Raw genomic sequence first — 7,397 nt, forward strand, 5'->3', positions numbered from 1 at the left:
GTTCCGGGTTGAGAGCCAGACCCACTGTCCTGGTTCATAGGAAGGATTGGGACGTCGTTGGCGGTCTGCCTGGACCTGGGTACGACGGACCGTCCGTTGTAGATGGACATGGGCCCGATTCCAGGTCTCCTCACTCCGCTGGAACCATGAGTTGACTGCCGGTAGATCTGAGGGTTCTCCAGACCAGGGGAACAGGGGTGGTTGGAATCCTAATATGCACTGGAAGGGAGTCATGTTGGTAGAAGGTTTGTGAAGGGAGTTTTGGGCGTACTCTGCCCAGAGAAGGAAACGACTCCAGTCCTCCTGATGTTGTTGACAGTATGAGCGTAGGAAGCGAGTCAGTTCTTGATTAAGGCGTTCCACTTGCCCGTTGGCCTCCGGGTGATATCCTGAGGTGAGACTGATGTTTACATTCAGAAGACGGAAGAAGCTGGACCATAGGCGTGAGGTGAATTGTGGTCCCCTGTCTGAGACGATATCCTCGGGTAACCCATAGAACCTGAAGACAGAATTACAGAGAGCCTCGGCTGTTTCCAGGGCGGTGGGTAGTTTGGGTAATGGAATGAAGCGGCAACCTTTGGAGAACCGATCCACTACTGAGAGGATGGTGGTATATCCCTGGGACAGAGGAAGATCTGTTACGAAGTCCACAGCAATGTGAGACCACGGTCGTTCGGGAATAGGTAGAGGTTGGAGTAGGCCGGCGGGGAGCTGGTGAGAGGCCTTTGAGGTGTTGCAAGTAACACAGTTCTTTACGAATGTAATGGTATCAGTTCTTAAAGTGGACCACCAGAATCTGTTATGAAGGAGTTGAATGGTAGCCTCAATTCCTGGATGACCAGAGCTGGGGGAAGTATGAACCTAAGAGAGAATGCGAGGACGAAGTATGGCAGGAACATAGGTGAGGTTATCTGGACAATCATTGGGAGGTGGATCTTGGACCTGAGCCTCAGTGATTTCTGTCATACAGTCCCATATGACGGGCGCCATGATCACTGAAGGGGGCAGAATAGCCTCAGGAGGATGAGGAACAGAGTCAGGTTCATGGATGCGGGAAAGAGCATCGGCTTTGGTGTTCTGGGAGCCGGGGCGATATTTAATGTCAAAGTGGAACCTCGTGAAGAAGAGTGCCCATCGTGCCTGTCGATGGTTGAGTACTTTAGCCACCCGCAAATATTCCAAGTTCTTATGGTCTGTAAGAATCGTAAACGGATGGCTAGCTCCCTCTAACCAATGCCTCCACTCCTCCAAAGCAAGCTTGATGGCCAGTAGTTCACGGTTGCCCACGTCATAGTTTCTCTCTGCCGGACTCAGTTTGTGGGAGAAAAAGGCACAAGGGAAGGTTTTTGGAGGTTGACCCTGTCGTTGAGAGAGGACTGCACCGACCCCAGTGCTGGAGGCGTCCACCTCAACGAGGAATGGTAATTGTGGGTCCGGATGGCGGAGGACAGGAGCTGTAGTGAAGCGCTGACGGAGGTCTTGAAAGGCGTGTACTGCGTTGGAAGACCAGGTAAGACGTTTCTCTCCTTTCTTGATCATGGAGGTTAATGGGGCAGCTACACTGCTGAAGTTGCGAATGAAACGTCTATAAAAGTTTGAAAATCCCAAGAATCTTTGAAGTTCCTTGAGGGTCTTGGGACGGGGCCACTCCTGTACAGCAGTAACTTTGTCTTGATCCATTGCCACTCCCTCAGAGCTGATAACATATCCTAGAAAGCCAATTTTTCCCTGGTGGAACTGACATTTCTCCTGCTTGGCGTACAACTTGTGCTGGATGAGACGTTGGAGAACAGACCTGACATGTTGAATGTGTTCAGAAAGGGTGTTGGAGTAGATCAAGATGTCATCAATGTATACAATCACCCATCGGTTGAGCATGTCCCTGAACACCTCATTGATGAAGGCCTGAAAGTACGATGGACAGTTGGACAGGCCGAAGGGCATGACCCAGTATTCATAGTGACCTGATGTAGTAGAGAAAGCCGTTTTCCACTCATCTCCCTCTCGAATACGGATTAAGTTGTACGCTGAGCGGAGATCCAGCTTGGTGTAGAATCTGGCGGATCGAAGCTGTTCCAGGGCTGGAGGAACAAGTGGTAAGGGGTATCGGTATTTCACAGTCACCTCATTGAGTGCACGGTAATCAATGCATGGTCGTAGACCTCCCTCCTTCTTTTTGACGAAGAAGAATCCTGCTGAGGCTGGTGATGTGGAAGGCTGGATAAATCCCTTAGCGAGTTCCTCCTGAATGTACTGCACCATAGCTTCGGACTCAGGCTGTGAGAGAGGGAAGATACGGCCTCGTGGAATAACAGCTCCTGGGACAAGATCAATGGCACAGTCTCCTGGTCGATGGGGAGGTAAAACAGTGGCTTTGATGGCGCTGAAGGCCTCAAGCAGATCCTGGTACTCCACAGGGATAGTGTTGCTTGATGATGCCGTGATGGAACTGGATGAAGACTGAATAGTGGGTGCAAGGCAGTGCTGGTGACAGTATGGTGACCACTGTGTGATGACCCCCTTAGTCCAGGAGATGGTTGGTTCGTGGCGCTCCAGCCATGGAAAACCCAAGATGAGTGGTGTCTGAGGTGATGTGATAATGAAGAAGCGAATTTTTTCCTGATGACCGGGTTCTAGTTGGAGAGTTAGATCCTCAGTAGTGTGGTTGACGAGTCCAGAACCTAGTGGTCTCCCGTCGAGGGCGGCCACTGCCACAGGAGAAGCACAAGACAAGAGAGACAGCTGATTAGTTCTCACAAAGTCCTCATCCATGAAGTTTCCCGCTGCCCCAGAGTCAATGAATGCGGTAGTCCTTATGAATCTTTCCCCAGATTTTAGCATAACAGGTATCACACAGCGGTTCACACAAAGTCTGTTAGAACTCACCGAGGTAGGTGGACGTGGTGGTCTGGTAGGACAGGTGGCTCGAATGTGTCCCGTCATACCACAGTACAGACACAGATGGTTACGCATCCTACGTTCTCTCTCCTCGGTGGTGATTCTGGTACCTCCAAGTTGCATGGGTTCGGGAGCTGCTGAAGCTGAGGATTGTGTAGTCTGAGGAAGAGCCATGGGAGGGAAATTCCGAACTGGCTTGCGAGTCCGCATAATATTATCCACCCGAATGGAAAGATCAATGTACTGAGGGAATGTCAAACCTTCATCACGGCAAGCCAATTCCACTTGGAGATCAGAATTTAGTCCCTTACGATAATGAAGCTTGAGGGGACCATCATTCCATCCGCTCTGAGCTGCCAGGGTGCGAAAATCCAAAGCGTAATCCGCTGCGGAGCGTCGGCCTTGACGCAATGCCAGAATTCTCTCCCCCGCATCACCGCTCTCTGGAGTGGGTTGAAATACCTCCTTGAAGCTTTGAAGAAACGTGGCAAACGTGGGGTAAGTAGCCTGGCCCAGATCCCAGACAGCCGTGGCCCACTCCAGCGCTCTTCCCGTGAGAAGAGAGCAAACAAATGCAATTTTGCTCTCATCAGTAGCATACAAGTTCGGCTGCTGATTCACAAACAGAGTACATTGAAGCAAAAAGCCCTTACACTTTGAAGCAGTCCCATCAAACTTCTCAGGGAATGCAAGTCGGGGGCTGGCAATGGCGGCCTGATTTCCCGCGGCGGGTGCAGGTGGTGTGATCGGCGCTGGCGGTGGAGCGGGTGTTGCAGCAGCCCGTAGAGACTGAATCGCCTGGACCAGTTGTGTGGTCAGAGTACTCAGGTGATCCAGCTGCTGCTGGTGGTGAAACAACATCGAAGCTTGTGTAGACATCTCCGATGCGATCTGGGAAACTGTCGCTGGATCCGTGGGTGGCGAAGTTTTCTGTGACGAGTCAACAGAGGAATCTTGAGACATCGGATCCATTTGCAACAGATTTAATATATCAGACAGGTTATACAGGCGTTGGTCAATACTGGCAAACTGGTGTGGTGTAGACAAATCCAATCGGGTAGTCAGAGTCCATGCAAAGGGGTCGAGGCCGGCGGCAGAACAAAGCAATAGTCCGTATGGATAGCGTGGGTCAAACGAAGGCAGGCAGCAGAGGATCAGAAACCACATAAACAGTCCAGTTGGCAACGTGTAATCAGTCCGATAGAAAACGCTCAGGATTGGGAGGAAAACCATCAAAACTTCGCAATGAGAGTACCAGCGTGGCACGCTGATAAAGGGAACAGAAAGGAAGTGAACCGGGTGACCCGGAACCGGAAGTGCACAGTCCCAGGTACGGAATTGTGGGAAATTGAGTCAATATTCAGGTGAGGGTTCCCGCTGGCTGGGAACGGAGGGAGCCACAGAGACCGCGCTCGTAACAGTATCGCACCAACACATGTGGAAAACATTGCTATTAATTTATAATTGATAAAATGGGTTAATTGAGACAATATTTTTCTACCAATTATGTGATTTAGAACATATAAAAGCATTTGCAAATGTATACATCCCTTAGTCTATGGCAATGGCAGTGTTGGCCTTATTGGAGGACATTGTCAATGGCCAAATCCGAAGGGAACGCGTTTTTAGGGATCACAGTGATTTTCTGGCCCACGATGATAACTGGCTTATAAGCTGTTTCAGATTTCCAAGAGCTATCCTCTTGGAGCTCTTTGCTGAGTTGGGTCCAAATTTGGAGACAGCGAGGAGCCACGCATTACCCGTTCCCTTACAGGTGCTGATAACGCTTGGTTTCCTGGCAAATTGTTCTTTCCAAAGGGGACGGGATCATCCGCATGTCTAGCAGGTATATAAGATTTCCATACCATGCAGTTGACCAGCCAAACAAAGCGCAATTTGCAGCGATCACCGGTTATCCTAATGTAAGCGCAAGCGATCGACTGCACGGACATTGCTATAAAGGCGCCATCTGAAGAACAATTTGGATACGTGAATCGGAAACAGCTAAGTTTTACTTTATTTTATTTTATTGAGCGTAATTATTTAACTGCATATCAGGAGACCGCGGTTATCCATTAAAGACGTGGCTGTTAACCCCCCTCAACAACCCACAAACTGACCAAGAGCGCAGATACAATGATGCCCATTCTCGCACTTGTAGAGCGGGCGATTGGGCAGCTGAAATGCCGGTGGCACCAGAGCCGTGCACAGACCTTTTGAGGGGCATGTGCTGAAACTGAAAAAAGGGCACCCCTCCCCCCCAACCCCTCCACCACCACCAAAAAAATAACACACAATAATATTCTTATTTTATATTTAATTAGTATTAATAACTTTTATACAGATAATATACATATAGAGGGTATGTAAATATCTTATGTGTATAATATATATATATATATATATATATATATATATATATATATATATTATGTAAACTAATTCAAACAACACTGCGATCCACTGGGATGTCCCTCTCAATGGCTATATAGGCTATATAATATGATGAAATGTTAATAAATTACAACATGTAATTTACAAGCATCAGCAAATTCAGCAGATAACCATAAAATCAAAATAGAAATTTCTTATTAAATATTTTACCTAGCTGACAAGGATCACTCGGTTGCTTTGTGTCAAACTAAATCACATTATGTCAACATCACACCGTGTGGTGAGGCATTATATGAACCTTTATAGACATAGGCCTACTATTGTTTATTTCATAAAGACAACGTTGCACTTATTCAAACAAGATATTTTACCGTTACAAGACAACGATGTTCATCTGCTTGCGCTCTATGACTCTGACTGATGCGCTGAAACGTAGGCTAAGTCGCCGCTGTTCTCCACCTGCACCTTTACATCGGACCATTTCTTTTTTAATTCGTTCACAGTGCGATGTTCAAACCCCACTGCGTTAACCGCGTCAGCTAAACTCTCCCACTCTATTTTTTTTTTTTTTTTACAAACTTGCAAATAACAGTTTTTCTCCGGTCTACCGGTGAGGAGCACCTTCAAATCACATTCTGTTAAGTTTCTCTTGCTTGCTTTTTCGTTTGGTTTTGCCAAAGTGGAGTCGTTACCATATTAATACGGGGGAGGAGGCAGGGAGGGGTTTTGCGCTCGTGCATGTGCGCTCAATTTCACGTTAAATCAGATGTACAAAGAGATATGCGTGGAATTCCGCGTACGCAGTGTTTCATACATCTGATTTTTTACTGCGTACGCACATTTACAGCTTTGTCCGTACGCTATGTTTTAGTATGAATTCAACGCAAGTCTTTGTACATGAGGCCCCTGGGCCTTCATGGAGTGAAGGACTTAAAGGCAGTGATCTACTTAGTCCAAGTCACATAAATCCAGAAAGGCCAATGAGCCTGGGGAAACTAACAGATCAGTGAAAGACCTCCGGTTAGTCCTCCTGAAAGCAGCCCACACCGGCAGAGTGGGCTGTCTACTTAAACCCTAGCAGGGGAGACAGCACCATCTAGGCAAGAGCTTAAAAAGGACTGCTTTTCTTTTTTCAAATACCCCCAAAGGGGAGTAATCAGTTAGCCAACACACAGACATCCGCAGATATTTGTATGTGTAGGAAGGACTACCAGAGGTAAAAAACTGACCGAAAGCCTCCAGCCCTAAAAGGAGGAAGAATTAACACACAGCTAGCCTCAGACAGCTGTAGTTAATAAGACTGTTCTGCCATAATCATGGTCGAACTAGTCTAGGAAAATCTCCCCCTTTTATATATATATATATATATATATATATATATATATATATATATATATATATACACATATACGCATACATAACATGCATATGTATATACATATACATACATACATTCATATTTATGGCAGTAAATTAACTCCACAATCGTGAAGCGCAGCCCCTATTCGGCTCCCACGGGAGCTAAACAAACTCCGCCCAGGCGCCAAAATTCCCTCGGGAATAAACAAGCAAGGAGCCGCTGGCGACGCCGCGAATGCGTCTGTTAATGCCGCGGGAGGCAAACACACTCATGCAAAATGAGGAACAGAGAAACTCACCTCCCTCTTTTGCGACTGCGTTTTCGCGATAAGCCCATTAGTCCCTCGGGAGCTGAACGAGCTGTAATTTACCACACCCACGCAGCAGAGAGTCGTTGCAAGTGGGTATGAGAGCGTGCCTCTCGTTACAAACAAGCAATGAATGCACCGATTGCATTCTACTCTCTCAAGAGCTAATCTTGCTTGCGTTATCCCCTCACAGCTCGGGCAGTGTGAAAGTGCAGGTATCAGATTACCACACACGTCACAAGCAGGCCTCCGGTGAGAGAATATGCACTCCTAGACAAAGAGAAGCTGATGACAGCGAAGAGGATATGTGTTTACACCGGTGGCTCTTTATACTGTGTCGCCCGGTAGTGATGCACCAGCAGCGACGAGCGCGCCGCGGTGACGTCATACGCTGTCGCCGGCCATTTCATGTAGTTTTTCTATATGCATTCTTCAGAC

The sequence above is a fragment of the Garra rufa genome, chromosome 6 (genome assembly GCF_049309525.1).
Source record: "Garra rufa chromosome 6, GarRuf1.0, whole genome shotgun sequence".
NCBI lineage: Eukaryota > Metazoa > Chordata > Actinopteri > Cypriniformes > Cyprinidae > Garra > Garra rufa.